Source organism: Lissotriton vulgaris, unplaced genomic scaffold (genome assembly GCF_964263255.1).
Source record: "Lissotriton vulgaris unplaced genomic scaffold, aLisVul1.2 SCAFFOLD_550, whole genome shotgun sequence".
Lineage (NCBI taxonomy): Eukaryota > Metazoa > Chordata > Amphibia > Caudata > Salamandridae > Lissotriton > Lissotriton vulgaris.
Window position 1 is genome coordinate 988,530 of NW_028247597.1, and position 27,837 is coordinate 1,016,366.

General features: G+C 47.5%; 1 protein-coding gene across 1 annotated transcript in view; it reads right to left on the reverse strand.

Moving 5' to 3' along the window:
* The window catches only part of PIAS1 (protein inhibitor of activated STAT 1), an 854,757-nt gene that overhangs the window by 721,653 nt on the left and 105,267 nt on the right, over nucleotides 1-27,837 (reverse strand). The window lies entirely within an intron of this gene.

Below are 27,837 nucleotides of genomic sequence, written 5' to 3' on the forward strand. Positions count from 1 at the left end.
CTCAATCTTTATGTGATAGAGAAGCAATAGGGTTAGCTGCAGTATTTAGGGTCATCCTGTTGGGCCACCCATATAAACCTACAAACCACAGACATTTTTGAAAACTGAACAATCAAGGAACTTCAGCGTGCTGTGCCTAACAAGGATCCCATAAGGTTAACTTAACCACAATGTCCAGCAAACCTCAAATTTTGTCTGAATTCACTCATTTTCCTTAAATTGTTTGAGATGGAAACTCCCGGAATCTGCTGGAATCCGCAAAAACCGTACCTCCCAGATTACTCAACTTTTGCCAATAAAAACGCAACACCACGTTTGTGGTTGGGTCAAGTAACCGTGACAGGATTGGATTAAAACAAAGTCAATGGGAGCCCTTGCAAAAAAGAATGTACCTCTGCAAAAAAACAGCAAATGCCATCTACTTCATTAGCAGCACCATCCATACACCTATTCAGACAGCCACTTCTCCAGACATGAGACTCTGGCAAAATGGTGACCCCCAATTACTTCTAGGTTGTAGGTTCTCGACCTTTAAAAATGTGTGGGAATTGTTGGGAAACTGCTCCTGTGGATTTCAACTTGAAGGTGTGCAAGCCTGAAACCATGCATGTGGTCATTTGCCACTTGGGGCTGCTGCCCCTCCACTTTTGCATACACATGCACCAGTTACCTCTGTAAAAAAAATGTTTTAAAGTAACATTCAGTAGTTTTTAACTGATGGGTTTAAGGAGTGCTGACAATAGAAGACCTCCTACAAACTAGGAGTACCTTACACCACCATCTTGACTCTTCCATGTTCAAGATGTGGGTGCATTTTATAATGAAGAGAAGAGATAGCCTAATAACTCAGCTTAGACAGAAAAGTCTCCAAGAACCTGCAGTCAGGAAGAAGACTAACATTTACGGTGCATGAAGAACGAGGGTGCAGTAACATATCTTGGACATGCACTGAAGAATCCCATGCAAGACACAATTTTCCCTATCGGTGTGAGGACTGACAGTGGATGAAGAATAAGTTACACCAGTAGAATATGCAAGAAGCAGCTTGGACACGTGTGTAATCAAAAGGTTACTAAGAGTTGGCTCTGTGGAATATAAAGCCCCGTTTCTTGCTAGGGCACTTCAGAGACAGTGGTAGACATCAGGATTTTGCAGTTTCAGCAGCTGAGGATTTGCATAGGCTTGGAAGAAAAAACCCGCTAGGTGGATTTCTGCCAACTTGGGAATCAAGGGGACTTACACACAATATATGGTGTATGTTTCAGAAGCACGTACAGCCCAATGTTCATGTACATAGAAGGGAGGAGTAACAGACTACATATTTAATTCTTCAAAGGGCAAAGTCTCATGCAGCAGCAGTCATTAACTCGTAAGGATTATGGGGTTATGCAGTCAAACTAGATTCAGATCGCCATGAGATGCTCAACTAGGGAAAGTGCATGTAGTCTGCTGGTGATATGTCCCAGGATCACCTCATTGGCAGTCAAAAGGGACTCACTCAGCTTAACACATAGGAACCAATGGCTTTAAGGGGAGTCTTGCAGGTATCTGCAGGACTCCTTATTCTGCAAGGTGTCTAAATAAAGCTGTTTTCTGGAAAAGCCCAACGGCAGAACCACCGTAACCTGATGAAGGATTTGTTGTCAAACACCAGAACTTCCAACTTCTCAGAGAAGGGACCTCGATATAGGTAAGGGACACTAGGTGAGAAACAAAACGTTAATTAACCTCTTCTACTAAGCACTTAGAAAGCATCAAGATAAATTAGAGGAAAACATGAAATTAATTTCTCCCAAAACCAGATCGTATTTCGATACGCCACAACCCCTAGCAATGTAAAAAGTTAAATACTTGCACACAGAGTTCTAGGGTTAGCTAGTGCTATGATTGCCAACCAATCACCTACCGCCTACCTCCACTATAACTAGTCTTAAAGACTGAGTTAATAACATCTATATATACTACGATGGTAAATAACAGTTTGGGGACATGGTCAGTGCGGACAGGCTCCCGAATATGCAGTACCTGATATACGCGGCCCAGAGACACTCACTGGGGACACAGTGTGAGGGCCATCACACAGCACCAGCAATACAAAACATTACAAACGCTACTTACATTTGAAAGAAGTCGAAGTCAAATTTCCTGGTCATCTAGATCCCTGCTCACTAGGACGCTGCCACCTCTAACAAGTTTGACAACATACTGGGGTACTGCAATGGGAAGAGAACTCAGAGATACTGAATGGGCTGCAGCCCTGGAGCTCTTATCACTGGTCTCCAGACACAGTGTGAGGGCCATCACACAGCACCAGTAATACAAAACATTACAAACGCTACTTACATTTGGAGGAAGTCGAAGTCAAATTTCCTGGTCATCTAGATCCCTGCTCACTAGGACGCTGCCACCTTTAACAAGTTTGACAACATACTGGGGTACTGCAATGTGAAGAGAACTCAGAGATACTGAATGGGCTGCAGCCCTGGAGCTCTTATCACTGGTCTCCAGAAATCCTAAGTTCAAATACACGCAATTCAACTATCTACACACCACATATTCAACACCACATAGACAATGTCATTAGCAGCACAGAAAACAAAGCTTGCCCTAAATGTGCCAAAAAAAGACAGACATTTGCGAGTCCGATGATTTCAGCCTTCTAGGCCAGAGGGCACCTTGCTGATGAAAATGGTGGTGAATAAAGCGGAACTCTACGTGCTTGAGATCTGCTTCTTGGGCCTACAAGTGCCATTGAAACCTGGCAGGGTTGGCTCGAAGTTTCTGGCTCTGGGCTTGGTGCTTGCTCGATGATCCATAGCAATGTATTGGAGATCCCATTATGGTCTGTCCCCCAAGCCCCTACACCAACCTTTTCCTTCCCCTACCCCCCTCAAACACCTTCCCTTTGTCCATATGAACCATTACTACAACCCAGAAAGGAGTGCTGGTAAAAAGCTATTTAGGGGTCAGAAGACTGCTTACATTTCCATAAAATGTTTGCCCTACTTTGTTTTCCTCCACGGGTCTTCGACCTGGTTCCTTGCTGCTCATTAAGAAAACAGCAAACTATGTTTCTATTTTTTTTTAATAGCACCAAGGTTCTAATTTAGCCAGACAATACAAAGTCCGAAACTGGTGAACTGCAAGAGTTTATAGGATTGGACATCTGTGTTGGAGACCAAGCATTATGAACTTGAAAATATGCAAATTACTTCCCCAGCAAAGGAGTAAAAATCTTTGACAAATGTAGGTCTCTGAACGGAATTTTACAGTATAATCGCTTTTATGAGATTGCAAATCATAGAGTAGACTTGAATGGCTTCTGTCAACAAAGTCAACTTGTCTTCCCAAATCTAAGCACTGAATGCAAAGATTCTCCCTATATTGCTGCAGCGGTCTCATGTATCAACCCGGTATTAATTCATTTGTAGCAAGTCGTCTTCATCACGGATGATCGTTAATTTTGGAGACCAACAGTATTTTATCTGGTTAATGGATAGGCTACGTTGAGATTTTTTTCAAGTCCATATAAGTTGCAGAGTACCTTGTCATGCTCTCCATCTTTATAAAAAGGTGGCTCACAATATTAATCCTTCATGACGTTTAGAAGAAATATTAATCTTAACCTTTTTTAGTTTCTGTTAACAAAACAGATGTACTGCTGCAACTCCATTCACTGCTCAGTGCCTTTGTCTCTCCAAAACAATTTACATGAGTCTACCCCTTTCCAGCTTATTTTCACAATTTATTGATTCATAAATAAAGCCATGTGGCTGCTCTTCACCATGGCTAAAAGTTAGTGGTCTAGAGGAGAGCAGCATGGAATGGAGTAGAGTGGCACGCAGTACAGTGAAGTAGAGTAGAGTTCAATGGCATAGAGTGGTGTACAGTGGAGTGGAACGGAGTAGAGTGGCATAGAGGGAGCTCTGTACAGTGCTGTAGAATGGAGCAGTGTGTTATGGAATGGCATAGAGTGCATTAGAGGGTCAGAGTGGAGTGGCATAGAATGGTGACCAGTGATGTGGAGTGGTATAGAGTGGAGTAAAGTGTCGGAGTGGGCATGGTATAGAGTGGTATAAAATGGAGTAAAGTGTCAGTGGGGAGAGGTGTAGAGTGAAGTAGCAGAGCTGCGTACAGAAATGTGGTGTAGAGTGGAGTAGAGTGGCGTAGAGTGATGCATCTTCGAGAGGATGGTCACAGAGTGGCTTACAGTAGAGCGGTGTTGAGTAGCATAGTGGAGTATCGTAGAGTGGACTGGCACAGAGTGGCAGGGCACAGAGGGGTGTAGGATAGCGTGTTCTAGAGTGCAGCAGAGTGGAGTGTCATCGAGTGTTATTAAATGGCAGTGTGGCAGAGTGGAGCTGAGTGGGCTCGAGTAAACTGTTGTTGGTGAGGTAGTGGTGGGTGTAGGGTGTGGAAGAGTGAGTGACAACTTGCAGGTGATGTATGCGAACTAACCCTGGGCGTAGTTTGCGTAGTGGCGCTACGAGTAGTGCATTACACACGCTACGGGTAGCTACACGCACTGCGTAGTGCGGTAGGGAAATGCTGTTCACACTAATTGCACAGTGCCGGATGCTTGTCGGTACTATGCAATCACTGCAAACGGCATCTTGCACAGTGCAAACGGTCGTTTTCTGCCGCTCAAGTAGATTTGTACTCGAGTTGCAGCTTTCTCAACGCGGACTGGTAGTTTTTTATTGCGAGTGTTCGCGAGCATACGTGACCACTCGCAGCGAGAAACCGGACCTCCCCACATTGAGAATCTTGCCTGGAGGTTTATTTTCCACGCTTGCGATCGGCAACTTGAAGTTGCTGATCGCGAACACGGACAAAGTCTCGCCGGGATGTTGATTTTGCTTGCTCGCGGTCGCCAACTTGACGTTGAGGACCGCGAGCAAGCAAGAAATGCCCGCTACGCTACACGTTTTTTCACTAGGCTACATGCAATTTGCGTAGTAGCGCAAACTACGCACGGGGCGCAAGTGTAGCGTAGTACTACGCCCAGGGTTAATGTGAACTCTCCCATTTTGTGTGAGGTGGCAGAGAGGTGTGGGAAGGATGAGGAACAGAGTTCCTGGCACTGGGCATGGTCCAAAAAGGATAGCCTTTAGCGCACCAGTGGTGCGCCTGCTTTGTAGCTGTCATTAAGTTGGTCCTGGGAGGGGGATAGGAGCAGGGCGTGGTGGACTTCAAAATCAGAGCCACCAAAGTCATCTGCGGCGTACCACAAGGATCTTCACTCAGCCCAACCCTCTTCAACGTCTACATGAGTTCCCTCGCAGCCATCGCACGCCAACACAACCTCAACATCATCTCCTACGCCGACGACACCCAGCTGATCCTCTCCCTCACCAACGACCCCACCACCGCCAGAGCCAGCCTACACGAAGGGATGAAAGACGTCGCCGACTGGATGAAGAACAGCCGCCTTAAACTGAACTCAGACTAGACGGAAGTCCTCATCTTGGGATCATCACCCTCCGCCTGGGACGACTCCTGGTGGCCCCCGGCCCTGGGCACCGCTCCCAAGCCAACGGACCACGCACACAACCTGGGCTTCATCCTGGACTCCTCCCTGTCGATGACCAGACAAGTCAACGCCGTCTCATCTTCGTGCTTCAACACCCTGCGCATGCTCCGCAAGATCTTCAGATGGATCCCCACTGAAACCAGGAAGACAGTTACCCAGGCACTCGTCACCAGCCGACTGGACTACGGGAACACCCTCTACGCCGGAACCACAGCCAAACTTCAAAAAAGACTCCAACGCATCCAGAACGCCTTCGCACGACTCATCCTGGACATCCCCCGACACAGCTACATCACCGGACACCTGAGAGACCTGCACTGGCTCCCCGTCAGCAAGAGAATCCCGTTCAGACTCCTCACCCACGCACACAAGGCTCTCCACGACCTGGGCCCCAAGTACCTCAACGACCGCATGACCTTCTACACGCCCACCCGCTAGCTACGATCGACCAGCCACGCCCTCGCCACCATACCACGCATCCGCAGAGCCACCGCCGGAGGAAGATCCTTCTCCTACCTGGCAGCCAAGACTTGGAACTCCCTCCCCACCCACCTTCGGCGAACCCAAGACCATCTCTCCTTCAGGAAGCAGCTGAAGACCTGGCTGTTCGAGCAGTAACATACCCTCTCCCCCAGCACCTTGAGATCCTCCCGGGTGAGTAGCGCGCTCTACAAATGCCGCGATTGATTGAGAGTTTCAGAGCAGCAGTGTACATCTGCATATTCCAAATTAACAGTTTACAGCCTTGAATTTATAATTTGACAATTGCGTGATCTCCCAATACTGAGCTCTTCAAACAGGTTGAAATGAAATCACGCTATGTCATTACTTTAACAGTGATTGTTACCATGTGACTGCAACTCTCTTCAAAACAAATGCATCAAATGCAGAAAGACCTGCATAAGTTCTCACTGGTGAATGTGTCCAGTTCCCTCCTGGGAACACATCTATTCGATTATAGGAGGAAAAAGGAGGGAGTGAAATTCCTGATTTCACCCTCACTCAGAAAAATCAGGCCACATAAATACCCAAACCCACGACACCATAAAAGACGCAATTCACCAGATTGTTCCAGGTTTCCGGTTTCACAGAGCAACTGTATGTAGTAGAAGTTGCCAATGAAAAGGTGGAGAAAAAAAAAAAGAAAGAAAACCTGGTCTTCTATTTCACTAAGGGACAACTGAAAACTCCATGCAGCAAATACTTGCACATTTCATCAAACAAGTAGGCTATTTCAGCATCTAGCACTACTTGTTGTTTTTGCATTCTGAGACGTGAACTACAACAGTAAATATACATACTATGCATTTCCTCCAAGTCAGAGACAGAAGACACAACAGAAATAATGAGACGCCAACCGTGGCTAATGAGAGTCGGTGTGGGCAGGAGGGGGAATTCGGCGGTTTGCTTTCTTTAAGGAAATGGGTCATCCCAGTAGTTGTTCGAGATGGTTAAGGGATAGTATGGGAGTAGCACATGCGGTAAGTAACGTGCACCTACGAAAGAGCTATCAGCTTTGCAGATCTATTTTAGCCATGTTATACACCAGCGTGGCTGCTGTTCAGCATGGATAAAAGTTTGTGGTGTAGCATAGAGTGGCGTACCATAGAGTGGCGCCGCATAGAGTGGCGACGCGCAGAGGGGCGACGCGCAGAGGGGCGGACCACAGAGTGGGGTGCAGAGTAGAACGTGGGGGAGAGTGAAGTGTTGCAGAGTAGAGCGGCGTAGAACGCAATGGTGTAGAGTGGCGTAGAGTGCAATGGTGTAGAGTGTTGCAAAGTAAAGTGGCAAGGAGTGCAGTGGTGCAGAGTAGATTGGTATAGAGTGTACTGCTGTAGAGTGCAGTGGCATAGAGTCGAGTGGTGTAAAATGCAGTGGCACAGAGTGGATTGCTTCAAAATGTATTTATTTATTTTATTTATTTTAAAAGTTTTATATAGCGCGAACAAGATCTTCGCAGATATCAGAGCGCTTTACATAGAAGGGTACATGAGGGAACATAGTCAGACAAGTAAATCAATAGATCACACAGTACAAATAGTACAAATAAGTGACTGCAAAGCCAATCATGTGAGTAATAAGACAACTCAAACAAATAAGTAAAGGGGTCAAACACGTAGTACAGATCGGTGCAGGGTGGTAATAGGGTTCGTGATAGTAGTTCAAGTGTATTTAGCCATGAGGATAGCTTTTACTTCTTTTTTAAAGAGTGTAGTGGAGGAGATAAGCCTGGTTTCGGGAGGGAGTGAGTTCCAAATCCTAGGCGCCATTCCTGAGAAGGAGCGCTTGTATGTTTTTTCCTTCCGGAATCTTCGAGGTTTCAGCAGAAGATTGTTTGTGCCTCTCGTGTTTCTAATTCCACCAGAGATTGTCAATTTCTGAGCAAGGTAGCCGGGTGAGTTTAGGTGTACCGCCTTGTGTGTCATGCAGGCGATTTTCAGATGTATTCTGGCTTCAAAAGGCAGCCAATTCAGGGATTTCAAGTCAGGGGTAATGTGGGAGTGCTTTTTTGACCCAGTGATGAGTCTCGCTGCAGCATTTAGAGAAGCTTTTAGTGGTGCGGTTGTAGTTAGGGGGAGTCCGCAGAGGGCGGTGCTGCCGTATTCAATTCGTGGGATGACTGGTGCTTGTTTGGAAGTCTTTGGCTGGGAAGTAGGGTTTAAGTTTCCTCAGAGTATTGATCTGGAAGTTCGCTCCCTTTGTTGCCTTGCTGATATGTTGCTGCATGTTGAGATTGGTGTTGAGTGTTATGCCTAAAGATTTTTCTGAGTCCACGATGGTGGGTTGGACATTGAGTGCGGTTAGGAGTTTAAGCCAATGTTGAGTGGTGGATATCTTCGCTGGAGGTGAGATCAGAAGGAACTCTGTTTTCAGGGCATTGAGTTTGAGGTGATTGTCGGCAAGCCAGGATTGGGTGCATCTGATCGTTGAGTTCAGGAGCAGGATGTCATTGGGTGATTGCAATTTGAGGTAAAGTTGGGTGTCATCGGCGTACATGTGGAAGTGTACATTGGATGCTTGTAGCAAGTTGGTGAGAGGTTCCATGACTAGGTTGAACAAAGTTGGGGATAGAGAGGATCCTTGGGGGACGCCTAGCGTTACAGGTATTGGCGAGGACATCAGGTTGTTGCTCTTGAATTTCTGCGACCTGTTGTGAAGAAAGGAAGTGAACCACTTGAGGACAGTTCCAGATAAGCCCATTCTTGTGTTTAGTAGTTCTAGTAGATTCTCATGTTTAACGGTGTCGAATGCTGAGGAGAGATCAAGAAGGATGAGGAGGCAGGTGTCGTTTTGGTCTAGCATTTGAAGTGCGTCGTCAATTATGTGAGTCATAGCAGTTTCTGTGCTGTGTCCTGCTCGGAAGCCTGACTGGTGAGGGTTGAGGAGATCGAATTGCTCAATGTGTTTAGTCAATTGTAATTGTGCGCATTTTTCCAGCAGTTTGGCGAGAGTGGGGATATTGGTGATGGGACGGTAATTGTTGAGATCAGAGGGGTCGGCTGTTGGCTTCTTTAGTAGAGGTGTGACCTGACCAACTTTGAGGGAGTCAGGTATGCTTCCTTGTTGGAGTGAGCTGTTGATGATTTTAGTCCAGAGAGGGAGAAGCAAAGGGGTAAAGTCTTTAACTGCGAAGGCAGGGAGGGGGTCCGTGAGGTGATTGGATGGTTTCAGGGTGCTGAGTAATTTGCCAATTTCTTCTTCCGAGTATGTGCCAAAGGTTGACCATGTAGCATTGTTTTTTGGTTCAGTGGGTGCTAGGCATTGGGGTTTGGAGTAGAGGCTTGCGTCAATGAGGAGATCGCTTTTTATTTTGTCAGTTTTTTGGATAAAGAAAGCAGCGAAGTCTTCACAGGAGGGTGCCTCACGCCCAGTGTTGAGTGGTTGTGGTTGCTCCTTGGATTGTGACTTGATTAGCTCAAACAGTTTTCTCGGGCGGTTTTTTGCTTGGTCGAGTTGGAGGCTGAAGAAGTCCGATTTTGAGCGTTTTATTTTCCTGAAGTAGGCGTTTCTCTTTTTCTTCAGATCTTTTAGGTGCATTGCGGAGGGAGCTGATCTCAAGGTCCGTTCTGCCAATCGCATGGCTCTTCTATCCTCGTTGAGACTCCCGTCGTACCATGGTTTGGAGATTTTAGTAGAGACTCTTTTTAGCTGCATAGGTGCAGCCTCATTAATTATAGAGGTCATAGCGTTGAGATAGTGGTCAGTCAGAGTTTGGACGTCCGTGGCGCCTGTAGATGGGAGTAGGAGATTGCAACAGTTAGGGGGCAAAGAGCCTGGGTTGAGCTTTTTCGAGTCTCTTTTCCAGACTTTGGGCTTGGAGAGTTGAGCCGGGTTGACTTTGACTTTTTCATTGATAAAGAATGTGATAATATGATGATCTGACCAGTCACAGGGTTGGATGGATTCGAGTTGGATAGAGTCCTCTTTGGAGATGATCAGGTCGAGGGTAGAACCTTTCTCGTGGGTCGGGCTGTTGCATATTTGGGTGAGGTTAAGGGCATCGAGGAAATTTTTAAGACCATTTACCACTGCGTCGTTGCGGTCATTCCAGTGGAGGTTGAAGTCACCAAGGTATATTTGAGTGAGGTGCCGTCCGGAATTGGTTGAGATCATATCCATGATTTGTTGGGAAAAGGTGAGGTTGTCCCTGGGTGGGTGGTAAATGCTGTGAAGAGAGCATATCGGTTTGCCCTCACTAATAATGTCGAGGCAGATGTATTCCCAGGATGTTGGGGATGGTAGGGATGTGGAATTGACTTTCTGAACAGAGAGGTTGTTCCTGTAGATGCATGCGATTCCACCACCTATTTGGCCTGTTCTGTCGAGCCTGATAATGTGGTAGTTGGGAGGAACCAGAATGTCCATTATGGGTGTCGAAGATTCAGTTAGCCACGTTTCAGTCAGGATGATGAGGTCAAGGTCCCGCGATAAGAGGAGGTCAGCAATGGCTGCGGAATGTTTTGTGGCCGATCTGCAGTTGAGAAGAGTGCATTTGAGATGGGGTGTGTAGAGGGTGTTAGATGGTTCTTGCGAGAGAGGGACTTTTCTAAGGTTATTGGGGATGGAGAATCTGCTGTTTAGTGTGGGTGGTCTAAGGGGATTTGGGTGTATCGTGGGAATGTTGCGGTGTGGGGTGCTTATGTGAATTTGGGGGGCTGGGTCATAGGAGCGGAGAAGGGTGAGTGTGTCGAGGTCAGAAGAAGAGTTGTGGGTGCGGCGAGGGCGGTTGTTGCGATTAAGAGCTGGGATTGAGGTCAGATTGGGGGATAGCTGAGTGCGAGAGTTAGTCGGAGGGGTGGGGGACAAGTTTGGCGGGGAGGTGTAGATGTGTGAGGGGTTGCAGGGGCGATGCGGGGGGCGAGGGCAGTTGCTGCGCCTATGAGCAGGGATTGACGCCTGGTGTGGGGCGTGATGAGGGTGGGAGTCCGCCGGCGGAGTAGGGGACAAGTTGGGAGGGGGGGTGGAGGTGGGTGGGGGGTGTATGGGGTGTGTGGAGAGTAGTTCTTTGATGGCGTGAATGTCTTCTTTGATCTGAGTGAGGGTGGCTGTGATGTATTCCATCGTAGGGTAGGTGGTGGGGGTGGGAGTGGCAGTCAGGGGTGAATGGCTGACCAGGGAATTCGTGTGCAGGTGGAAGGGAGGGCTGGCGTTCGAGCAGGTCTGCGTTGTGTTGTGTTGGTGTGAGGGATGGGGTTAGGAAGGCGAGATGTTTTGGGCGGGAGGGGTGTGGATGAGGTAGGGAGGAAGTTGGTGTTATGGGTGAGGGCATTGGTGGTAGGCGGGGGGGTCAAGGTGTAGGCTGGGAGACTGGTAGCCGTGGTGGGGGTGTAGGGAGGGTAATGGGGGCTGAGAGTAGGAGGGGAAGTGGGATTGGAGATGGTCCTGTTGAGGGGAGGGGGAGTTAAATTAAGAGAGGGGGTATGTTCTGCTAAGTTGGTTAGAGGGTAATGAGGACTGAGAATGGGGAGGGATAAAGGAGGGGAATTGTCGGAGTGCGTGTTATTCTGGTGCTGGACTAAGTTAGGTGTGTTATGGGTGGGAGCTGTGCTGTCAGCGGCGAGCGGGGTGTTAATGCCCGCTCTAGGTGTGATAGGAGTGTTGAAGGTATGTGTGGAGGTCCGCGAGTTGGTAGAAGGGGTGGGGGAAAGAGCGGTGTATGAGGGGGAGCGATCTGTGTCTGTGATTGAGTGCTGAATTGGGATAGTGGGGTTGTGGGTAGGGGATGGGAGGTCAGGGGTGGTAAGTGTGTCCCTGATTAAAGAGTATGTAGCTGTGAGGTCATGGTTGGTGGGACTGGGGGAGATATGAGTGTTTGTCCGTGAATTGGAGAGGTGTTCTTTGAAGGTGGGGAACATGTTGTCTAGCAGTTCCAGGTTCCTGTCTGTGGATTGTGATAGGACAATCCCGTTATTGTAAATAGTGATGGTGGCTCTGCCTGGAAAGACTTGGGATGGTGTGATGGAGAGAGTTAGGCTGTGAGCGGATTTTCTGGTGGAGGAGACGGTGAGTAGGGTGAGTAACGCTTTTCTCCATTGAGCTCTGCGTGTGGAAGATGATATCGGTGTTCAGGGATCCATTGACCGGTGAGAAGTAGGTGTCAGCAAAGGGCGTTTCCGAGTGTGACCTAAGGAAGTTGTGTTTAAAGCGTTTGGCGGCTTTTTTGGTGAGTGATGGTGGGTAGTTGATTTTGTATGTGTGTTTGCCGATGGGGTCCATGTTGCGTTGAAGGATTAGGTGGGTATGGGAGGATGCACTAGTGCACTATAGTGGTACCAATGTGCAGAAAAACAAGTGTGCAGAAAAACAGTAATAAGTTATAAATTACCAAAGTGGCACTAGTAATCAACCAGCATAACCAGGATATAAGAGTGAGCAGTAGGGCAAATACATACGGTAAATTGTAAGGTACAAGGTGTAAGAGTAGGCATAATACTGATAGTGTATAAGGGTAGGGTACAATGGGAGAGTGCACTAATGCACTGTAGTGGTACAAATGTGCATAAAAACAAATGCGTACAGTAGGTTACACAGTAATAAGTTATAAATTACCAAGGTGGCACAAGTGATGAACCAGCATAGCCAGGATATAAGCGTGTGCAGTAGAGCAAGTACATACGGTAAATTACAAAGTACAAGGTGTAAGTGTAGGTACAATACTGATATAATATAAGGGCAGGAAACAAAAATATACGTAGATACGTGATACGTAGAAAAGTAGGAGTGGGTGTAGGTTGAGGAAGTGAGCAGGATAGTGCAGAATACGGGTGAAAGTATAATACTGATAGAGTGTAGGAGCAGGATACAAATGCAAACACCAATTTACATAAATCAAAAATCAAGAATCAACATTGACCTTAGTTAGCAACCAAGTTATATGAGGTAGCAATCTGTGCGTTACAAATGTTTAAAAAATAACATGCAGAGGTGACACTAGTGAGCAGCAAGAGATATATGAGGTAGCAGTCGGTGCATTACAGGAGAGAAGAGTGAGAATGGGTGCAGTTTGCAGAACTGTGCAGAATAATGCCGAATAAAGAAGAAGTATATGATATATGAGGTAGCAGTAGGTGCCTATCAGGATAGAGAAGTGGAGAGAAGTGCAAGTTGCGAGAATGTGCAGAATACTGCAAGGTACCAGTTTAAGTAAATTACAGGAACAGAATGCAGATGTAAAAAATAACATACGTAAATCCCACATTCAAATCAAAAGTGACACTAGTTATCAACCAACGTATATGAGGTAGCCATCTGTGCATTACAAATGATCAAAATACAGGTATAAGTATAATACTGCAATAAAAGGCAGACATTTTTTCATATATGAGGTAGCAATCTGTGCGATACAAAAGTTCAAAATACAAGTAGAAGTATAGTACTGCAATAACAGGCAGCCATTCTTACCCGAGAAGGTGTAGATACCTAACTGAGCAAAGTATTCGGTAATAAGTTCAAACAATGAAGCCCACCCAAGAGAGAGACTTGTCAGAGATGGCCGCCAAATAGGTGAGATAGAGATAGTAGTCCTCTGTTTATTGCTGTTGCTTAGATAGCAGGGAAGAGCTGCTTCCCTTCCCATTCATACAAGCAGGGGGGATAGAATTATTAGTCCTCTGTCAGTTGCTATTAGGGGGAGGAATTGCACTTTCTGTTAGAGCCAACAATGCTCAAGGCTAGCTGGGAGGAATGCTTATCTCTGTGTGGGGGAGTAAGCCGAGGAGCCTCGTGGACAGAGGTACCGGAGGGGATTTATGGCTACAGTTCAATGGCTCCAGCCATTTTGAACAAAGGGGTAGTTTAAAAAGTTTAAAAGTGAGCCGGAGGGAGGGAAAAGTAAATACCTTAAGTCTCTGTGTTCCTGTTGAGTCTGTCAGCAGATTTTTGCAGAGTTTTTGTTCAAAGAGTGTCTCAGTCCCATCTGATTTGCAGTTTTTTGATCCAAGAGTGTCTCAGTCCCTTTCGCTCTGCAGAGACAAGTTGAATGTATGTACGTAAACACACATGCCTGGTTCAGGGCTCCACTCCTGTGTTATCCTGAGTAGTGGCGCTAGACTCGTTGCTGTGGAGCGGGCGGGCGGTGTCGTCTTGGCAGGCTCCCGGAGCTTCAGCTGCCTCTGCCTGGGGTGCCCTCCTATGCTCCTGTAGTGCCGTGTGTTCTCTCTGCCCCCCCCGATGCCTCTGGGTCACCTATGCTGCCGAGGGCTTGGCCCGGTTCACCGGTGCACCAGCCCGCGTCTCTTCCGTGTGGTGGGAGGGGGGGGGGGGGGGGGGGGGGAGCTCTTTTAGCCCGCTAAACTCGTTGCTGTGGAGCGGGCGGGCGGTGTCGTCTTGGCCGGCTCCCGGAGCTTCAGCCGCCTCTGCCTGGGGTGCCCTCCTATGCTCCTGTAGTGCCGTGAGTTCTCTCTACCCCCGATGCCTCTGGGTCACCTATGCTGCCGAGGGCTTGGCCCAGTTCACCGGTGCACCAGCCCGCGTCTCTTCCGTGTAGCGGGCGGGGGGGGGGCTTCTTTTATCCCGCGTTCTCTCAGCTTGCTTCAGCCTCAGCCGCCCCTGTGATGCGACGGGGGTGTCCTCTAAGGCCGCCTTGAATTCCGTGCTGGGCTGATGGTAGCGGGGGGGATGACTTCAAGCGGGCGAGCTCAGCCGGCTCCCTGAATTTCAGCCGCCTCTGCGACGCTACGGGGGTGCCCTCTACCGCAGCTTCAGCCGCCCTTGCGGCGCGACGTGGGTGCCTTCTTATCCCGCCGTGAGTCCAATGCTGTGCAGGTGACAGGATGTTCCGCAGTGTCGGCTCCGCAGGCTCCGGGAGTATCAGCGCTGGGGGTGTCTGCGGCGACAGTCCGATCTCGGGACTTTGCAGTCTCCAGCCTCCGTTCATCCGGTCAGTGGCAATCGGTTGCTTTTGTGACTTTTCCGTCACTATATCTGCTTTAGTTTAGTTTCGTTTCGTTTCGTTTCGTCGTGCTGATGGCGGTTGGTGGGTGCTAACAGGGATAATGCCCTAAACGGGATCCCAAGCACTGGGAGCTCTTCACAGGAGCTCCTACCAGGCGGCCATCTTAAAGATCTTGTTATATGGGAGATCATAGTAGTAAAGAGGAGATAAAGTGGAGCACAGAGTAGAATGGCGCAGAGCAGAGTGCACTTTACACCACTCTAAACTGCAGTGTGTAGAGTGGATGGCTTCAAATAGCGTGCAGTGGCCTAGACTAGTGTGGTGTGGTGTGGAGTGCACTGGAGAAGAATGCAGTGGTGCAGAGTGACATAGAATGCATTTGTATAAAGTACAATGAATCACAGTAGAGTGAAGGACCGTAAAGTGCATTGGCATAGAGTGGTGCAAACAACAGTGCAGTGACAGAGAGAAGTGGCGTAGAGTGGAGTGGTGCAAAGCAGAGTGCAGATGACAGTGAAGGACAAGTTACTTACCTTCAGTAACGCCTTATCTGGTAGAGACATGATCTAGCTCCAGATTCCTTTACTTTGAACTGGCAGGAGTCTGACTGGACCCAGAAGATTCCCCAGCAGTACACCCCTGCGCATCGGTAGTTGGCTTCGGACGAATTCAGATGACAGGCAGCATAGTGTTCGTTGTCGTAGTGACGTCCGCATCGTCAATATAACCGCCACTCTGGCACGCTGAAGTCAGCTCTTTTGACGACTTTTCACGCCAGAAGCGCGAAGCCGTGAAGTAACTGACCATGGAGTGTTAAAAATTGAACAATTAGGGCCCGAAGGGGAACATCTCTGACACTTAAGACCAGTTCTGCATTGCAGGGAGGATGGGGGGGGGGGGGGGGGGGGGGGGGAGTCAGTAAGGAATCTGCGGCTAGATCAGGTCTCTCCCAGATAAGGCGTTACCGAAGGTAAGTAACTTGTCCATCTGATAGAGACATCTAGCTGCTGATCCATTTGAACAGATACCATCCCCGGAGGAGGGACTGTGGAATGGCTTAGACTAGAAAATCCTGTAAAACAAAGCGACCAAACAGGCCTTCCCTGTGGATCTGGGAACCCAGGCAATAGTGACTGGGGAACGTGTGTAGAGATGCCCATGTGGCAGCTTGGCATATGTCAGAGACAGGAACACCACGCTGGAGAGCCGTAGTGGCCACCTTCGCCCTGGTGGAATGGGCCCCAAACCCTTCAGGGGGATCCTTCTTCGCTAAGGCGTAACAAATTTTAATACAGAGGATGACCCACGGGATATAGTTCTCTTCTAGACAGCACAGCCTTTCTTTGCACCCACATATCCAATAAAGAGTTGGTCGTCCACCCAGAACTCTTTGGTTTTATCAAAGTAGCACTATAACGCTCTTTTTGGGTCCTGACGAAGACAATACTCTTCCTTGTATCTCATTTTGAACACAATTAAAGAAAACTCGTATTAGCAACCATGAATCACAATAACATGATATACAGAGACTGGTGGTTTGTTGACAAACGCTGTGTTTCGGCTAGGCCTTCCTCAGGACTAAGTCACAGTGGTTACTATATAAAAAATAAACATCATTATGATCTAGAGTTAAAATGTCCACTTAGACAAATGACAATTAGTATTACCTATACAGATAGCCAACAAATAAAATGAACCTATTCGAGGTTTCCTTCTTAAAGTCAGTATCAATGCGTGACAAGTTATACACAGAAAGATTAAAAGAAACTATAACCTAATAAGATATATTGAAGAAGGAGCTTACCGAATACCCATGTGAATGTAGAAAAGATTGTGATAGAAAAAATACATGCAAGTGCCAATAATTAAACAAGCATTTACAATGCAATGGTCTCGGCAATATTATAGGTAGAGCTATTGGTATTGCTCATTTTTTAAAATCTTTTTTGTATCCCTAAATAAATGGCATTGTCATTTCTATCGGCATTAGCTTTTTTTGCATATGTGATACCTATTGCATTAGCAGAGAGAGAGTGAGGTATTGAAATAGAGAGAGAGTGAGGTAGTGAAAGAGTGAGGTAGTGAGGGAGAGGGATGTTGTGAGGTAGTGAGATATAAGCATAGAGAGATGTTGTGATGTAGTGAGATAGAGAGAGAGGTAGTGAAAGTGAGTTATGTTATTCTAAACTTTTTAAGCGCACGGACCCCCAGGGGTTTCATGGCGAGTTAGTGAGATTGGAAGAGTGAGGTAGTGAGATAGAGAGTGAATGAGGTAGTGAGTTAGAGCGAGAGAGAGTGAAGTTGTGAGCTAGAGAGTGAGGTAGTGAGAGAGTGAGGTAGTGATGTTTTGAGAGAGAGAAGTTGTGAGATAGTGAGGTAGTGAGATAGATAGAGTGGAGTAGTGAGGTAGAGTTATGTAGTGAGAGAGAGGTAGATAGAGAGTAAGGTAGTGAGAGACGGAGACTGAGGTAGTGAAAGAGTGAGGTAGTGAGGGAGAGGGATGTTCTGAGGTCGGTGATGCTGGAGGCGGCTGTGCGGTGTCTCGGAGCGGCGGCGGTGACTGTGGCAGTGCGGACGGGCTGCGCTGCGCTGCGTTGTACCTCCGGAGTTTCTTCTTTTGCAGCTAAACTGGTGCTATGGCGTCCCCGGGCTCGCCTGCTACTCCCGGTTCCTTCTCTCACCCTCAGCCCTTCAGGCATGGCCGTGCCCTGCTCGCGAATCCGCACGCTGTGGCCGCATATTCCTCGGGGCCAGCGCTGTAGGGGTGCAAAGCATCCAACATGATCCCACCAGCACAGATCACTCACCCGCTGGCTCCACGGATGTTGCAGCAGCGTTGAGCCGGAGATGCCATTGCAAAGCCTCATCTCCTCCGCCCGGCAGCGGGGGCTGCATGTGGGGGGGGGGGGGGGGGGGGGGACTCACCCTTGGGGCCACCGCTGAACGCCCTGTACCAAGACACAGAGGAAGGCGCACAGAGCCAGCAGCAGCGTCAGGAAGGTGCCATTGCGAAGCCTCATCTCCTCCTCCCGGAATCGGAGGCTGCTTGGGGGGTGGGTTCGGTCCTTCGGGGGAACTAGCTTGTCGGGTGCTTTCTGTGACACCCACTGTTTGGGGGTCTGACATGAGCAAGTGGTCTACAGGGCAACTTCTGCACCGTTCCGGGCAACAGCAAAAACAACCACAAAAAAATGGCGGCCGAAGATTTTCGAATTCGGGGGCGTGTATTTGTTGTTCTGAGTGACGGATGACGTCACTGGCGAAAGAACAGCAAAATGTACGCCCCCGAATCCGAAAAAGACGGAGCCTATTCGGAGGGACAGCTCTCTCTTCCAATGACTGGCCTCCGTTTAGGAAGCCAGCCAATGGGAGAGAGGCAAAAACTGAGGCGGGACAAATAGTCCCACTAAGTAACAATAATTCTCGGACTTCCGGATATTCCGGATATTACCTCGACCTAAAAAACGCTCACTGAGCCAACCTCCCCATTTTATTTTAAGAGAAGGTAGACGACATGACTATACAATATATTCTGTCTTATTTTAAGGTCCAGAGTACTACCTTGTCCGGAAAGATAGTCAAGTAAGGAGGCAGTGAGGACAGTGCCTGAAGTTCACTCACTCTCCTGGCAGAGGTTATTGAAACCAAAAAAGAGGTCTTGATGGTGAGCAACTGCAGAGGGCAGTTATGCAGCAGCTCAAATGGCGCACACATCATCACAGTGAGCACCAAATTAAGGTTCCACTGTGCCATGATGAACGGTGAAGGGGGTACAAATGGATTAACCCCTCCAAAAAACTCTGCACTAGAGGAGATTTGAATAAAGAGGGCTGATCATATAGCCAAGCAAATGGCCAAAAGGTAGCTCTTCAAATTGCCCAGAGCAGGGCCCCGCTGGGCCATGGAAAGTATAAACAGAAGGACTTGAGATAAAGAAGCAGATAAGGGGTTAATAGACCCGTCTGTACAATATTTACAAAACTTGTTCCATCAGCAGGCATATACCAATTTTGTATCGGGAAGCTGGACTGCCAGAATAACCTTTCAGACTTGGGGAGGGAAGTCAAAAGCTGTCAACTTTTGCCGTTCAATCTCCACGCAAGGAGGCGGTTAATGGGCAGGGTGGGTGGAGAACCCTCCCTAGCTGCTGCGACAGAAGATCCTACCGAAAGGCAGCCTGACCGCAGGATCGATGCTCATGTCTAGAAGCTTTGGATACCAAACTCTGTGCCCAGTCCGGATCCACCAGAATAACTTTCGCTCCTGATCTTTTTGAGCACTCTGGGCAGGAGTGCTATGGACGGAAAGGCGTATACGAGGCCTGAGCTCTACTCACGACAAAAAGCATCGCCAAGCGAGTGCCGCCTTGGAAACTCCAATGTGCAAAACAGCTAATTTTGCGCATTTTCTTCAGAGGCAAACAGATCTAACCAAGGCTCTCCCCACCATTAAAAGAGACCTTGTGGCACCTCCGGATGAAGACGCCATTCGTGATCTGCAAGGCACCTTCCGCCAAGCTTGTCCCCACCCGGGACAAAGTGTCCACAACACCACTCCACCCTGTTTGTTGCAGTACCACATGGCAGTAGTGTTGTCCGTGAACACCTGTACAAGCCTTCACTTTATTGACTGCAAAAAGGCTTTCTGTGCCAGCCGGAACGCCCGAAGCTCCAACAGATTGATATGGAGCTTGGCTCCAGTCGGACACCAGAGTCATCTGATCTCCCCCTCTCCCAGATGGCTGCCCCATCCCAGAAGAGATGCATCTATCACTGCTATGAGGTCTGGGTGGGGAAGAAAGATGAGTCTGCCCTTGAACCAATCGTGGTTCGTTAGCCACCACTGCAGGTCGTTCTCAGTGCCCTCAACCAGGTCAGGGAGATTTCCTCGATGCTATGCCTATTGGAACTTCACGTCCCACTGCAGAGCCCCCATGTACCAGCATGCATAGGTCACTAGTAGAATGCAGGAGGCCATGAGGCCCAACAACCCCAGTTATTCTCACCAGATAGAGGCTGAATCATTGGTATCATATCCTGAATAACTTAGACTCGCCGTTCGGGAGGATAGGCCCAAAACTTCACCGTATCCAGAAGCGACTGAGAGGGAGTCAGGTGTGACTTCGGCACATTGATAGTGAACCCCAGTGAATGAAGGAGGCTCGCCGTAGCCTGGAGGTGGGAGACAGCTGCTTGGGGGGAGCCCACCGTCAACAACCAATTGTAGAGATAGGAGAAGACTGGAACCACTGATCTTTGTAGATGGGCGGAGATCACCGCCATTACTTTAAAAAACACCTGAGGGGCGCTGGTGAGGCCAAAGGGGAGCACCGCAAATTGAAAGTGTTTGTGAAACACAGGTAGCGACGATGGGCAGACAGGATGGGGATATGAAAGTAGGCATCCTGCAAGTCCAGAGCTACCATCCAGTCTTCTGGGTCCAAGGCAGCGAGGACCTGAGCAAGAATGAGCCTCTTGAATTTCTCCTTTTTGAGGACGTGATAGAGGGCTCCGAGATCCAGGCTAGGATGGAGGCCTCCGTCCTTCTTTGGGACCAGGAAGTAGTGGGAATAGCAATGAATGCCTACTTCAGGTCCTGGAACCCTAACTTTAGCTCCCTTGGCCAAGACAGTTGAGACTTCCTCGAGGAGCAAGGCAAGGTGATCCTCCGTCAGCCGATGGTACACTGGACGCATAGAAGAAGGGGTAGTCTTGAAGGGAAGAGAGTAGCCCCTTAGGACTATTTGCAACACCCTCCTATCCGATGGTATGTTTTGCCAGTGGTGGAGATGATGGTGTATTTGCCACAGACTGGCCACAGATTGGCCGAGAAGGATACTGGGGGATCGGACTAGGAATTTTTGGGGGAAGAGGAGGGAATGGTGGCTTGGCTCGACTTCTGGTTTTCTGACTCACGAGGCCGGGGTGAACAGCATCCACGATCCGGCAGAGGTTACTGAACTGGGTAGGGTTGGCGCACTCGATACGCTCTTCAGTAGCCACAAAAGGAAATTGGATGAAGCCCTTGGGGCATTAGTGAGGGCCAAAGAGTTGGCCGTGGCCAGCGAGTCTTTAACCGCATCGCTGCGGCGGTTATTTTTCCGCTGTGCGGCTTTTTTCTAAAAGCCGCGTTACATGACAAGCTCAGCTCGTCATCCGCACACGACCACCGTGGCTGATGACGAGCTGAGCTCGTCATCAGCAGCGAAGGGGTTAAATAGCTCAAGGGTAGCATCTGACTGGTCTCCGAAGATACAGGAGCCATCAAAGGGCATGTTCATGAGGTTGGCCTGGATATTCCCTGAAAAACCAGATGTTCTCAGCCAGGCGTGGCGACGAACCTCCACCACTGTGGAAATCGATCTGCCTAGAGATTCAGTTGTGTCCAAGCCACATCGGATGGCGAATTTACCCACGTCCCACCTGTCTGATATAGCTTGGCAGAGTGGAGCCTGGTCCTCCTCCGAGACTCTGGGCAGTACCTGCGCTACAGTATCCCATATGGAATGGGAGTAACGGCCCAAGAGGCATGCAGTGTTCACCGACCGCTATGCTGGCAGTCGAAAATGTTCTTCTCTAAGTTTCCAGCCTCTTGGATTCCCTGTCCGGGGGTGTAGCAGGGAATGAGTCATGAAAAGTGGAAGCTTGGACCACCAAGCTTTGGGGGGTGGGGTGCGTGGTGAGAAAATGTGTGTCGCCCAGCGTTGGGCGATGTCGGCGATCAACAGGAGCACCCGTGCTGTGTTTGGACCATGTCTCCAGAAGGACGTCTGTCAAGGCCTCATTGAAAGGCAGTAGGGGTGCCGAGCTCGAGATCCCAGGCTGCAGGACCTCTGTTAAGACATTCATTTTGTCTGCCACTGTAGGAAGCTGCAGGCCGTGGATCTCTGCAGCCCTACGCACCACCATGGCAAAAGATGCTCCCTCCTCTGTTGCCAGGGCAGAAGTGGAAAGAATGCCAGAATCTGGGGAGGTGTCCAGATCACTGGTCTCATTCAATTCCTCATACCAGTCCATGTCTTGTTGCTGCATTTCTAAGGGATCCAGCTCCTCACCTAATCCTCTTCTTCCATCCCTAACCCTTCAGAATAGGGCAGAGAGAACAGCATGGAGCCGTACGGCTCTGTCGGTGTTGGTCTCGGATTCGGAGGAAGACCGACCGGCTCCGTGTCATCAGGAATGAAGATCGGGGAGGCGCCACCAGTGTGCGTCAGCGAGGACCTCTGCACCGGACACCACGCCGGGTATGGTCCCATGTGTTGGTGCGACTGGCGTCTGTCTGGACCCAGCAAAGGGCCCACTCAATGGCAGTGGCGCTGGAGCCGCTGGCATGAAAACCACAGGGGCCCTTCTGCCCTCCAAGCCTACTGGGCCAGATGGCACGGCGGAAGGGTCAGGCTGCCCAAAAATGGCACTCATGGTGTCATAAAATTCCTTCAGTTGGGGATGGGGGGGGTCGTTGCCAGCACCAAAATGGAGGGAAACGTGGAGCCGACCCTGGCACCCGATCCGTGGATCAGGGCCTCAAACGCCAAGGTTCCTCCGCCATGTCATGAGATGGGCGGGGCAACGTCGAAGCTTCGACTTCTTGTGGTGCCTCTTACCTGACTTCGACGCCTTCTATTCACCGAAGCGGTGCTCAAACCTTCCTCTTGATTGAGACCTGGACTGAGACAGACGAGGAGACGCCGGGCCGCAGAAGCTTTAGGGAACGCTCCCTCAAAGACTTCGGCGCCTTGTCGCGGCAGTCGTAGCATGACTTGGAGCCGTGGACGCTCTCCAAGTACCAAAGACAAACCAAATGGAGGTCCATGACCAACATAGCACAGTGTAACTATGAGCCCAAGGAAAACCCTGGACTGCTAGAGGCACAACGGATGGGCCATAGGCCTTTTAAAATTCAGAACACAAGTTAAATACCTACTTTTTCGGCATGAGCAAATAACATTTATTCTCAGTAATTTGCATATTCATCAAAAACACATGTAACATATGAGTACATTACTTTGCATGTATATAGTATTCATATGTGGGTAACTGAAAATGTTCAATAGTCACATTCTCAAGTTGCATATTGTAAACATTGATGAAAAAATACACGTGTGCGATTAACCATAGTAATGTCCAGAATCCCAATGCATTTCGGGTTTCAAAATGAACCCTTCGTCAGGGGATATGTGATTTAAAGAAGAAGACACTAAATCCTTGAGATGTCGGCGTCCTGTAGTGAAGACTCTACGGGATCTATAAAACAGCAACATAGAAAATCTGTATCCAACTCACACATAAGTTTACAATATTCACAGAAAAGCTAGGGAGTGCCACTGAGAGAGAGCTCCTTGTGAAAAGAAACATGCCTCGTGCTGTAAATAATAATGCAACCATGTGAAGAAAAACGTGCAATTCACTACCAATGCGGTGAAATACCAAACATAAATATGTGAGTATCATACAATTTCTAGGGTGCTCCAGGTGAGGAGGATCAAGCGATGTTAATAAAGACTGTGGCCAAAAAAAGGAAAGACAGCGTGCTGATTAAGCAACTCAGTACTCAATTGAAAATACGCTTACTGTAACGGAAGTACGCATAAATCGTGACTTCCAATTTAGCTCCTGGCACTGTTAATAGTGACAGTCCAATTACCTAAAAATGAACAAATGAAGGTCGGTTAGCCATGTATGAGAGACTAAGAGCAACACACCGTGGAATGGGATGTCAGGGGGGCTTACCGCCAACACTGTCGTATTGTCAAACGGCTTCAAGGAGCCTATTAAAGAGGAGCTGAAAAAAAATATATATCACAAATGTATTTTGTGAAAACCTCGGAGTACAACAACTATTCTACTTCGTAGTACATATCGGACTTAAAGTCCGTAAACAGACCTGCAGCCGCCAGCGTCGTCACTCTAGTTCCAGCATAAAACGCGAGTCCGCCCATCTGGTCACGTGGTGCGGAACTCGCCGGTTTTTAAGGAAAGAAGAACAAGAAACAAAAAGCGGACTCCATACTATAGAGGAGATTAGAAAATACGTAAGTTCACCCAACAAATCACGTGGTGTGGAACTTCGCTAGGATTAATGAAAGAAAAATAGAAAACGAACCGTAAGCTCCGGAGGGGAACACTATAAAAAACAGTTGTAGTGTCAAATCACAATGTAAATGAGAAAGTTTCTCAAAGGATCGTGGCGATTAGCTACAAAGGTCCAAAAAAATGTGTAACCTCCTGTCAAAGAATAATAAATAAGTGCATGTAAACCTGCTAACAAGCATGCATAAAAACTATTGTTAAGCCCAAAGGATCATACTCTTCAAATTGTGACCAAGTAAATGGTACCTAGGTGTCCATAAAAGGTGAAACAAATGTGATTTCATCCCTTAAACTATGTGAGGTGAATCCCAGTGTACTCCCGTACAATCTGCATGAAGACATTCTACATTTATAGAAAGCATAATAATTCGTAATGGTCATTGAGACCCCCTGGAATAACAGTTCCTACGGTTTTTATCCAGTGTGTCTCCCTCCTGGCTAGGAGAGTGTTGAAATCCATTCCTGAAATTCGTTCAATACATTCTAGAATAGTGTACCTTAACTGGGGAATAGTATGTTTCGCTCAACCCAGTGTCTAGCTAGTGAGGAGTTAGTATTCTGGTTCCTAATGAGACTCTTGTACTCCACTATTCGTGTTTTGATCTTTCTGCTGGTTCATCCTACGTAGACCAGCACGCATGGGCATTTAATCGCATATACTACTCCTTCCGTGGTGCAATCTGCATTGTGTCTAAGCTTTATACTTTGGCCAGTGTGTGGATGCATGAATTGATCACCAATGATGACATTACCACATTGTCCGCAGTTATAGCACTTCATCATGCCTTTCTCCTCTGTCTTACGCTTCTCTTGGAAGGTTTCAAAAATTCTCGCAAGTTTTTTGCCCTGGTGTGTGCAAACAATGGTGAGCCATGAAACACTTGTAAAAAGTCTGGTTCATTGTCAATAAGTTCCCAGCGGTTTCTGATGATAGACTTAATTTGAGATGTTTGAGTTGAGTTTTTGATGACAAATACTTCCCGTTTCATTGGGGTCTTGACTTTTGGTATCAGGAGTTCTTCACGAGCTTTATGAGATATGGTTTGAGCAGCTTCATTGAGTATTGTATCAGGATAACCACGCTCCTTGTACTCTTGAGATTGTATTTGAATCTCTTCTTCACATGGATTCTCATCGGATGTGATCCTCTTAATGCGCATCATCTGTGATATAGGAAGATATTTTTTTCAGATTATAAGGATGGGCGCTGGTAAAGAAGAGAGCATTATTGACATCTGTCGGTTTCCTGTACACGGATGTTTCTAAGCCCTTGGCTGTTTTTTTTTATCTCGATGTCCAGAAAATGAATTCTCTCCTTGTCAATGTCATGTGTGAATCTGATCCTAGGATTCAACTCGTTCAATTTAATGATGCTTTCCTCCAGTAATTCTCTGGTACCTGTCCAGATCACTAAAATGTCATCAATGTACCGCAGGAATACTGCTGCATGTTCTTGCCATATCGGATACGATGTTATGAATTGGTCCTCGAAATGAGACATATAGGTGTTCGCGTATGATGGCGCTCCTGGAAATCCCATTGCGGTTCCAGTGCGTTGAATGTAAAACTTGTCTTGCCAGGAAAAATAGCTTTGGTAGAGGGCAAAGTGTAACAATTCTAGAAGAAAAGTGCCTTTCTGATGATCAATTTCTGAGTGCAATAGTCGCCATTCTACTGCCTCCAGTCCTTCCTCATGTGCAATGGAGGTATACAATGCGACCACGCCGATAGTGCAAAGCGAGATGTCTTGAGAGAAAAGAGGTCTCTGTGTTTCCAACTTGCTCGAACAATCAGTTGTGTCCTTTAAATAAGTAACCCAAGATTGTACTAAGGGTTGTAGATGAAAGTCCAAGTAATAACCCAACGGCTCGTGAATGGATCCGCACCCTGCTACTATTGGTTGAAATGGTGGATGAGTTCTATGCTTGTGTACCTTTGGTAACATGTATAAGGTGGGAACATTAGGTGTAGAGTTGAAAATAAACTTTCTGGTGTTTTCATCTATAATACCAGATTCAAAGGCACTCTGTAGTAAATTACCCAGTGTTGTCAATAATTCATTCGTCGGATCATACTCCATGGGAAGGTAGGTATCTGCATCTTGTACATGTTCATACACGCTTCGATAATAGAAGTCTGTGTCAAGCACCACCAGAGCTCCTCCTTTATCAGCCGGATGAAATGTAATTGAAGGATCCTGTCTCAATTTGTTTAAGATCCGTCGTTCCTTGGGGCTGAGATTTGGGTGCTGTGTAGAACCATATTTGATGCGTTCCAAATCCAGTGTCTCAAAAGTGTTGAGTGTCTTGTGTGAGACTGGTGATAGAAACTTACTCTTGGGTCTGAATTTTTTTTGTTCCTGTGTCAATTCGTCTGTGCTGGGATTGATGGTAAAAAAACACCTTAATCTCAACTTCCTCATAAATTTGAAGATTTGACCTCCGTCTCTAATGCATTCGATGTATAGGACGGAACGAAAGATGTTCCTCTGTTAAGTACATGCATCTCTTCCATAGTTAGTTGTTTGGACGAAATGTTAATGACCAGAGAGTTCACTTTTTCACATTCCTCTGTGGTCTTCCTTGATCCTTTTTGACTTTTGGTTTTTCCATGCCTAATGTTTCGTCTGGGTTTACTACGTTTTTGTCTGGTGGAATTTTGGCAGTGGGGCCTCCCACTAAAAAAGGTACATTGCTTGCTGAGGTAGTTGCAGTTTCCTCCGTAGTTACCGCGGTAACCTGTACCAAAGAGGCAGCGGGCCTCTGTAGTGATAAGTCTTCATCTGTAACAATACTCTCAGCATAGCATAGAACCCATCCACCATTTCGACCAATAGTAGCAGGGTGCGGATCCATTCACGAGCCGTTGGGTTATTACTTGGACTTTCATCTACAACCCTTAGTACAATCTTGGGTTACTTATTTAAAGGACACGACTGATTGTTCGAACAAGTTGGAAACACAGAGACCTCTTTTCTCTCAAGACATCTCGCTTTGCACTATCGGCGTGGTCGCATTGTATACCTCCATTGCACATGAGGAAGGACTGGAGGCAGTAGAATGGCGACTATTGCACTCAGAAATTGATCATCATAAAGGCACTTTTCTTCTAGAATTGTTACACTTTGCCCTCTACCAAAGCTATTTTTCCTGGCAAGACAAGTTTTACATTCAACGCACTGGAACCGCAATGGGATTTCCAGGAGCGCCATCATACGCGAACACCTATATGTCTCATTTCGAGGACCAATTCATAACATCGTATCCGATATGGCAAGAACATGCAGCAGTATTCCTGCGGTACATTGATGACATTTTAGTGATCTGGACAGGTACCAGAGAATTACTGGAGGAAAGCATCATTAAATTGAACGAGTTGAATCCTAGGATCAGATTCACACATGACATTGACAAGGAGAGAATTCATTTTCTGGACATCGAGATAAAAAAAAACAGCCAAGGGCTTAGAAACATCCGTGTACATGAAACCGACAGATGTCAATAATGCTCTCTTCTTTACCAGCGCCCATCCTTACAGTCTGAAAAAACATCTTCCTATATCACAGATGATGCACATTAAGAGGATCACATCCAATGAGAATCAATGTGAAGAAGAGATTCAAATACAAACTCAAGAGTACAATGAGCGTGGTTATCCTGATGTAATACTCAATGAAGCTGCTCAAACCATATCTCATAAAGCTCGTGAAGAACTCCCGATACCAAAAGTCAAGACCCCAATGAAACGGGAAGTATTTGTCATCAAAAACTCAACTCAAACATCTCAAATTAAGTCTATCATCAGAAACCGCTGGGAACTTA